The 7,025-nt window shown below is 38.1% G+C and overlaps 1 pseudogene; it reads left to right on the forward strand.

Annotated features, from left to right (window-relative positions):
• The first annotated feature begins 336 nt into the window (after positions 1-336).
• On the forward strand, positions 337-428 carry LOC131511209 (U6 spliceosomal RNA; annotated as a pseudogene).
• The last annotated feature ends 6,597 nt before the right edge of the window (positions 429-7,025 follow it).

Here is a 7,025-nt window from a genome sequence, read left to right on the forward strand (position 1 = left end):
AGAAAATAAGGGGAACTTGTAGATTCCTTGGCCTGGTATTATCAACACACTCTTGAAAACCCCCTTTACTCTCTTGTCCCCAGTCATACTCATATGCAACATAACAAGCCTGGTTAAACTCAACTCTGCTTACCCTGAACCTGATCACAGCTGAGCATTGTTGGAGAAAATCAAGCTAATATGATGACTTTCTCCCTTTAAAATTGTAACCACCGATCTTGAATGGGCACCCAGCACAGACTGTCAGTCCTGCCAACTTCTCACAGCTTAACTTTCTCACTGACTGAGGTGGCATTGTTTCTCTTCTAACTACCTCAGCTGATGACCTTGCTTCACATTTTATTTTAAAAATAATCGGTATACAGAGAAGATTAGCATGGCCCCTGCGCAAGGATGATATGCAAATTTGTGAAGCATTCCATAAAAAAAATAATAATAATAATCGGTAAAACTGATATGTATCTGCTCATACATATTTTACCTTCCCTCCTTGTAGGATGGGAGAATTGTCCTCAGTCCTTCTCTAAGGACCACACTTCCCACTCCTGGTCCTATTATTTGTACTTGTATACCATCCCTGTGAAACAGGAGAGAATATGTCTGTGCTCTCCAGGAGACAGTATTTATCACACACACTCACATTCACTGTGCCACAGTTATATTGGCTTTCTTTCTGTCATTTGATATTTCTGTTTCATGTGCCTTATACATGTCCTTTTCTCTGTTGGGGACAATGTTCCTTTGGGTTTCGGCCCAGATAGTACCTGTTACCTGCTGAGAGAAGTCGTCCTTGACTGTAGTAACTGAAGTAGGCTTCTGTTTGCTAGGACTGTGGTAATGAAAAGCCACAGACTGCGTAGCTTAAACAACAGAAATTTATTTTCTCAAACTCATGGAGGCTAGAAGTCTGAGATCAAGGTGCTGGCAAGGTTGGTTTCTTCTGAGGCCTCCCTCTTTGGCTTATAGATGGGTGTCTTCTCCCTTGTGTTCACATGGTCTTCTCCCTGTGTGTCTGTGTCCAGATTTCCTCTTCTTATAAGGACACCAGTCATAGTGGATTAGGGCCTGCCCTAGTGACCTCATTTTTAACCACCTCTTTAAATAGACTATCTCTAAATACAATCACATTCTGTCATACTAGGGGCTGGGACTTCTATATATAAATTCTTCAGGGACACAATTCAATTCATAAGAGTTTTCCTTGGTAACTCTCTATCCCATTGTGCCATTTTTTTTTTCCAACAGCATTTATCACGATCCAAATTTGTATTCCTCCATTTGCTTATGTGTCTATCTTCCCACTAGAATATAAACTCTCAGAATGAAGGGCCTTCATACAGTGGTGTCAAATAGCACAAAATAGAAGCTCAGTGAATGTTCATGAAGTAACTGAACAGGCAGAGAGGGGAGAGGAAGAACTATAGATGCTTTGTTTCAACCTGATGAGGTTTTTGTACTAACTTCTGCACTATTGTTTTTATTTCTCCAATTTTAATGTTTCTATTTTCTCTTTATATCATTTAATGCTTATATCAAGTCATCCCTCTTTCTGGAAATCTTTCCAAATTCTATAGAATAAACCTATTTTTCCAACATCTAAATCTTTTTTGCTTTTTAAAAAAAATTAATGTTTATTTATTTTTGAGAGAGAGAGAGAGAGTGAGTGGGGGAGGGTCAGAGAGAGAGGGGGACACGGAATCCTAAGTAGGCTCCAGGCTCTGAGCTGTCAGCACGGAGCCCAACTTGGGGCTTGAACCCACAAACTGTGAGATCATGACCTGAGCTGAAGTCGGACACTCAACTGACTGAACCACCCAGGTGCCCCGGGTGCCTAAATCTCTGATAGCAGTTATTGCCTTAATTAGTCACTTTGGCACATTATATAACTGAGTATTGCTTTTAATTCTTTAACTAAACAGCATTTTACTTGGCTGTTTCCTCTCTTAGTATGTGTGCTCCATCTCTCTAGTGAGGTAGTGATATGTGTGCTCAAGGAGGTCAATCATCTTTTATTTATCTGCTTCTGGGTATACTTTAGAGTCCTACGTTAATAATGAAGCTGAATTAAACAGGCTTGGATGCAATTTCCATTCTTTATTAAGAAAAAAAAAACGGCTACTTTTGGGCAAGAGAACATGAGTGGAGTCAGAAATTCTGTATGGTGTGCTTTCTGAGGCTTTAAGAAAAATCCTCTGCTTGGCCTACACATTTCTATCTCATTCTCCCTTCTACATTTGCTCACAGATGTCTAATGGCAGCTATCTGAGCAAGTGTTAGGCTGCAAAATAAAGCAAGGTATTTTTAAAACTGCTTTATTGGGATATGATTGACATATATAAAGCTGTAGATGTTTAATGTATCCAACTTGTTATGTTTGGAGATAACTACTACTCACCTTCTGAAGCCATCCTCATTATCAAGAGCAAGGTGTTCCTAAGGCAAACATGCCCTAAGGCAAGGTAGTGACTTACATTTCTTGACTGATTTTATTCTAGAAAAAAAACACTTAATGGAGGGTGGGAAAGAAATGGATGCCTGAGGTGGGGAAAAGGTGCTGAAAAAAAATTTGAAGACCTGATTTACATCTAGGCCAGAATCAGCCCTGGCCTGGAATAGCAGACTGAAGAGTAGAAGATATTTCTATGAGTTAGAATCAAGTATGGTTAAGTCTCTGCTCTAAGGAAACTGGGCTCAAATCTTAACTCTGTTAATACGAGTTATATGACCTTAGAAAAATGACTTAACTTCTCTGTGTCTGAGAATACCCATATAGTAAATGGGGTACTTCTAGGTTTATTGTGAAGATCAAAGTATTGTTTAATAAATATTAATTGCCATTGTAGGCAATTCTTAGTTTAAACCATCCTCACTGAAGGTTAGAACAAACCTGTTTGGTTTTTTTTTGTTTGTTTGTTTTTTGTTTTTTAAGGAGTAGCATGAGAAATGAGGGATAGGGCTGATTTATACTTAGGTATCGACATTCCTTCCCTGTAGGCTTTGTTGTTAAGGGAAGTGGTCCTTCAACTTTTGGAACAGAGAAGTTATATTTTATTTCCCAGAAAGTTAGAAGTTACCAGTATGTAACTGTAAAGGGAGGTGTGGATAATGAAAAATCTCTGAACAAGCTGGAGTGGGCGTGGGGGTGATAGTTCTGATGTTGTCTCTTAGAGTGATATTGCCCCAAAGACATACTGGAAAGAACTAGTTTCTTTACCACTGGGAATTCATTCAAACTATAGCAAGGAGGCTAAGCCTAAAAGAAAGCAGATCTAAGATTATTCCCATTTCTGAACAAACTAAAGCCCAGTGAACTGACTTGAATGAAAATCCCACAGATGAACTCCAAGCTAAGTGCTCTTTTGATGACCTTATGCTGCTGTTCCTACACATTTCAGATATTAATTGAATGGCAAAAGTGTTAAAAGTCAAAGAATATTCTAGAAATCCATGTGGAACCTCTCAGAGGTAGATTTGACCTCTAATGTAGGGTGGGGGGCAAACTTGTAAATAGTTTAGAAATGCAATATTTATATTACATCAGTATTTTCATAGGCCCCACCTACTCTGAGACCAATTTTATGCTCTGGAGATACACATTACTTCCTGCAAGCTACTCAAACCACCTTAAAGTGATGGGCATAATGACTCATGGTCATGTAACATTCCTTTTAGACACATATCAGCATATTTGTTATTACATTACTGCCTGAACACCCACAGAACTTCAGGAGGTAAGATAAGATTAATATTTAAGAATTTAGTCCCACCCATTTCTATTTTACTCAAATATAACTTTTGAAATGATCACTGTTGGGAATTCAATTTTGCTTCACCTAGGAATAAGGTAAAGATGTGTGAACAGGCATGTCTTAGTCTTTGGAGTCAAGCCCTATTTTGGAACTGTTTTCTTTGGAAACCACACCTAAGTCATAGCAAGGAAATCATTTGACATGAAGCACATGACCCAGCTTGCAGGTGTTGAACTGGAAGGAGCTGGCATTACACAGTACAACATATAATGGGAACCAGGAGGTACCCTATAAAATGCCCATTAGCTATTTAAGGTGGAAAAGTGGCTTGCTTGTAGCTGAAGTTGGTAATTTAGATCAATAAAATTGTCAGATTCACATATCTTGGCCATAAATCTCATGCCATAAATCATGGACATTGACCAGCCTCTTCTGCCTGATTTCCTTAACTAGACTGTAAATAGTATCAAGTACTTATATCTACCATGTATATTGGATTAAGTGGTACCTATTATATGTCAACCACAGCAGCTAAAAGTGCTAGTACACAGTGAGAGACCATTACATACTCATTCATCAGTTTCATAGAGTTTATAAAGTGCTGAAAACATTTTAGTAGCATCCAAAATATTAATTTTTGTAATTTGTAGAATAACAGAAACACCAATTTATTTACTCATTTATTTAACAGATATTAGAGGTAGCAAGCACTACCTCTAATCCTTTCTTAACTGAGTGATCTTTGGTAGTTACTCAGTCTTTCTGCCTCAGTTTTATCATGTGAAAAATTGAGAAAATAATAATACTTCCTTAGTTATTGTGATTAATAAGTGAGTGAAGACATAAGGCATGCTTAGTACATTGCCTCAAACATTATAAATACTAATATTTATTATTTTAGTGTAGGAGACACAGTGATTATATTGCTGCATACCAAATTACCCTAAAATTTAGTGACTTAAAACAACACATGTTTATTATCTCATAGTTTCTGTGGGTCAGGAATCTGAGCAAGTCTTAGATGGGTATTCTATTTCATAGGTTTCTATCAAGGTATTCCCTTGGCTGTAGTCATCTGAAGGCTCAACTGCGGAAAGATTTGCTTCCAAGCTCACACAAAGAATTCTTGGCAGGATTTTGTTCCTCAACAGTTGTTGACCAGTGGCTGTCCTCAGTTCCTTGCCATTTGGGTCTTACCAACATGGCAACTTGCTTCATCAATGTGTGTAACTTGAGAAGCCAATATATTAGAATTGGCAAAGAAGACACAAGCCATAGTCTTTTACAACCTAATTATTCCATCTCTTTTGCCATATTCATTGATTAGAAATGAGTTACTATGCCTAGCTCACACTCAAGGGGAGGCTATTAGACAAAAGTGTGACTACTGGGGGTTAGTCATCATTGGAGGCCATATTAGAAGCTGCTTACCATTATGGCGAATAATACAAACTTGAGGATTACAGGTTTATTGGGGAAGACAAGCACTAAAAATAATTCTAGAATAAAATAACAATTAAAAATTGTTGAATAAAATAGCAATTAAATAAATTGAAAACTATGAATTAGAAATACAATGTTTGATGACAAGTTATAATATTGGTACCTGATTTGAGTGGGCATACTTCAAATGAAGGCATCTCTGAGGAAATAATTTTTAGTTTTATATTTCAAGGATAAGTGAAGTAGGCCAGAGATGGACCAGGGAGGTAGATAAGCCCTATCTAAGAAGAGTGAACAGATGAAGTGTAGGCCCTGAGGCAGGTAAGTACCTACAGGTGTCCTCTCTATGTGGCTTGGGGTTCTCATAGCATGGTGGCTCGCTTCTGAGATAGTGTTCTGAGAGAGAGCTCAAGATTAAAAAGCAGAAGCAGAAGCTGCACAGTCAACGTGTCAGGCATCCCTTCCACTGTATTATATTAATCAAAGCAGTTAAAGGCCAAGATCAGAGTCAAAAGAAGGGGTACTAAACTCTACCTTCCTATTGGAGGTAGACTGGAGGAGCAGCATACTTGCATAAGATCTGACAGAATTGTTTGGGGGCTATCCTTGGAAAATAACAACCACGATTAATGATGATAGCAAGAGTGGTTTAGATTGGAGTTCATAATTGGGTAAGTAAGAAAGTAAAGTATGTAGATACCTCTTGAAGAAACTTGGATATGACAGGGAGATGAGACTTGCATGGGTAACTACAAGAAGATGGGGTGAAGAGAGGACTTTAAAGTGATCTTTGCATGTTTCAGGGACGGATCCTATAGAGAAAACCTGGAAGATCATGATAGAGATGGGCTGGTGGATGAAACAGATTTCTGAAAGATGAGAGGGGAAGGAATCAGAACACAATTTGGGACACTGGGCTTTGGCCGGAGAACTTTGTCCATTGTAACAAAAAGAAAAGAGGAGAAAATCTCATTGGATACAACTAGCTGTCAAAGGCTGACTTTTCCATTAGTGTTGGAGATCCCATGTACTGGAGACTCAGCAACACATATAGAACTCAGAAAAGAAGTGTGTGGGCACAGTGGGAGAACTGTGGATACTGCAACAGGGTAAAGAAGCAAGGTTGAGGGGAATAATCACAGATGCAACTGAACCCTATTCAAGGAAGGATGTTTGGTTTAATTCGTGTGTTGCTACCTCCACATGTTGTATTGCACCATGTATTCTCATTTTACTGAATAGGAAACAGCACAAGGAATGTTTAATTCAGTTGTATGATCTCTGTTCTATTTGGCTTCCTTTTTAAGTTAAACCAAGCTGGACAAGACAGGAAAAATCCCTTTAAGAAGCAGAGGGACCCCTGTGCTTGTTTCTTCATTATTTGTGCTTTTTTCACTGTGGAATATCTTACTGGCTTCCAGATCAACACTGTCCTCAGCTTTGATTGAAGGCTTATACAAGAAATGCATCTATAAAAAAATGTACACCATTTACTGACCATTATCATGTCCATTATTTCATCCCTAAAGCCTGAAAGATTTACTTGTTCTGAATTTTGCTGTTGGAAGTTTTTCACTTTTAAAGAAATAGCTTATTTAATTTGTTGGATAATTAAAACGCTAAAGCAAACACTGTTTTTTTGCACTGGATATCAGGATCTCAGAACTAAATTCAGTACTACACTACAGTATGTATAGATGGTCATGGGATAGAGTTTAAAAGCATAAATTCTGAAGTTATATTTCTCTAAGCCCTAGTTTTCTCATCCCTAAAATTAGGTAGTGGGGTGTGTAGGAGGCTCAGACATTTGGGTATCCAACTCTTGATTTCAAC

This window comes from Neofelis nebulosa, chromosome 4 (genome assembly GCF_028018385.1).
Source record: "Neofelis nebulosa isolate mNeoNeb1 chromosome 4, mNeoNeb1.pri, whole genome shotgun sequence".
Classification (NCBI taxonomy): domain Eukaryota; kingdom Metazoa; phylum Chordata; class Mammalia; order Carnivora; family Felidae; genus Neofelis; species Neofelis nebulosa.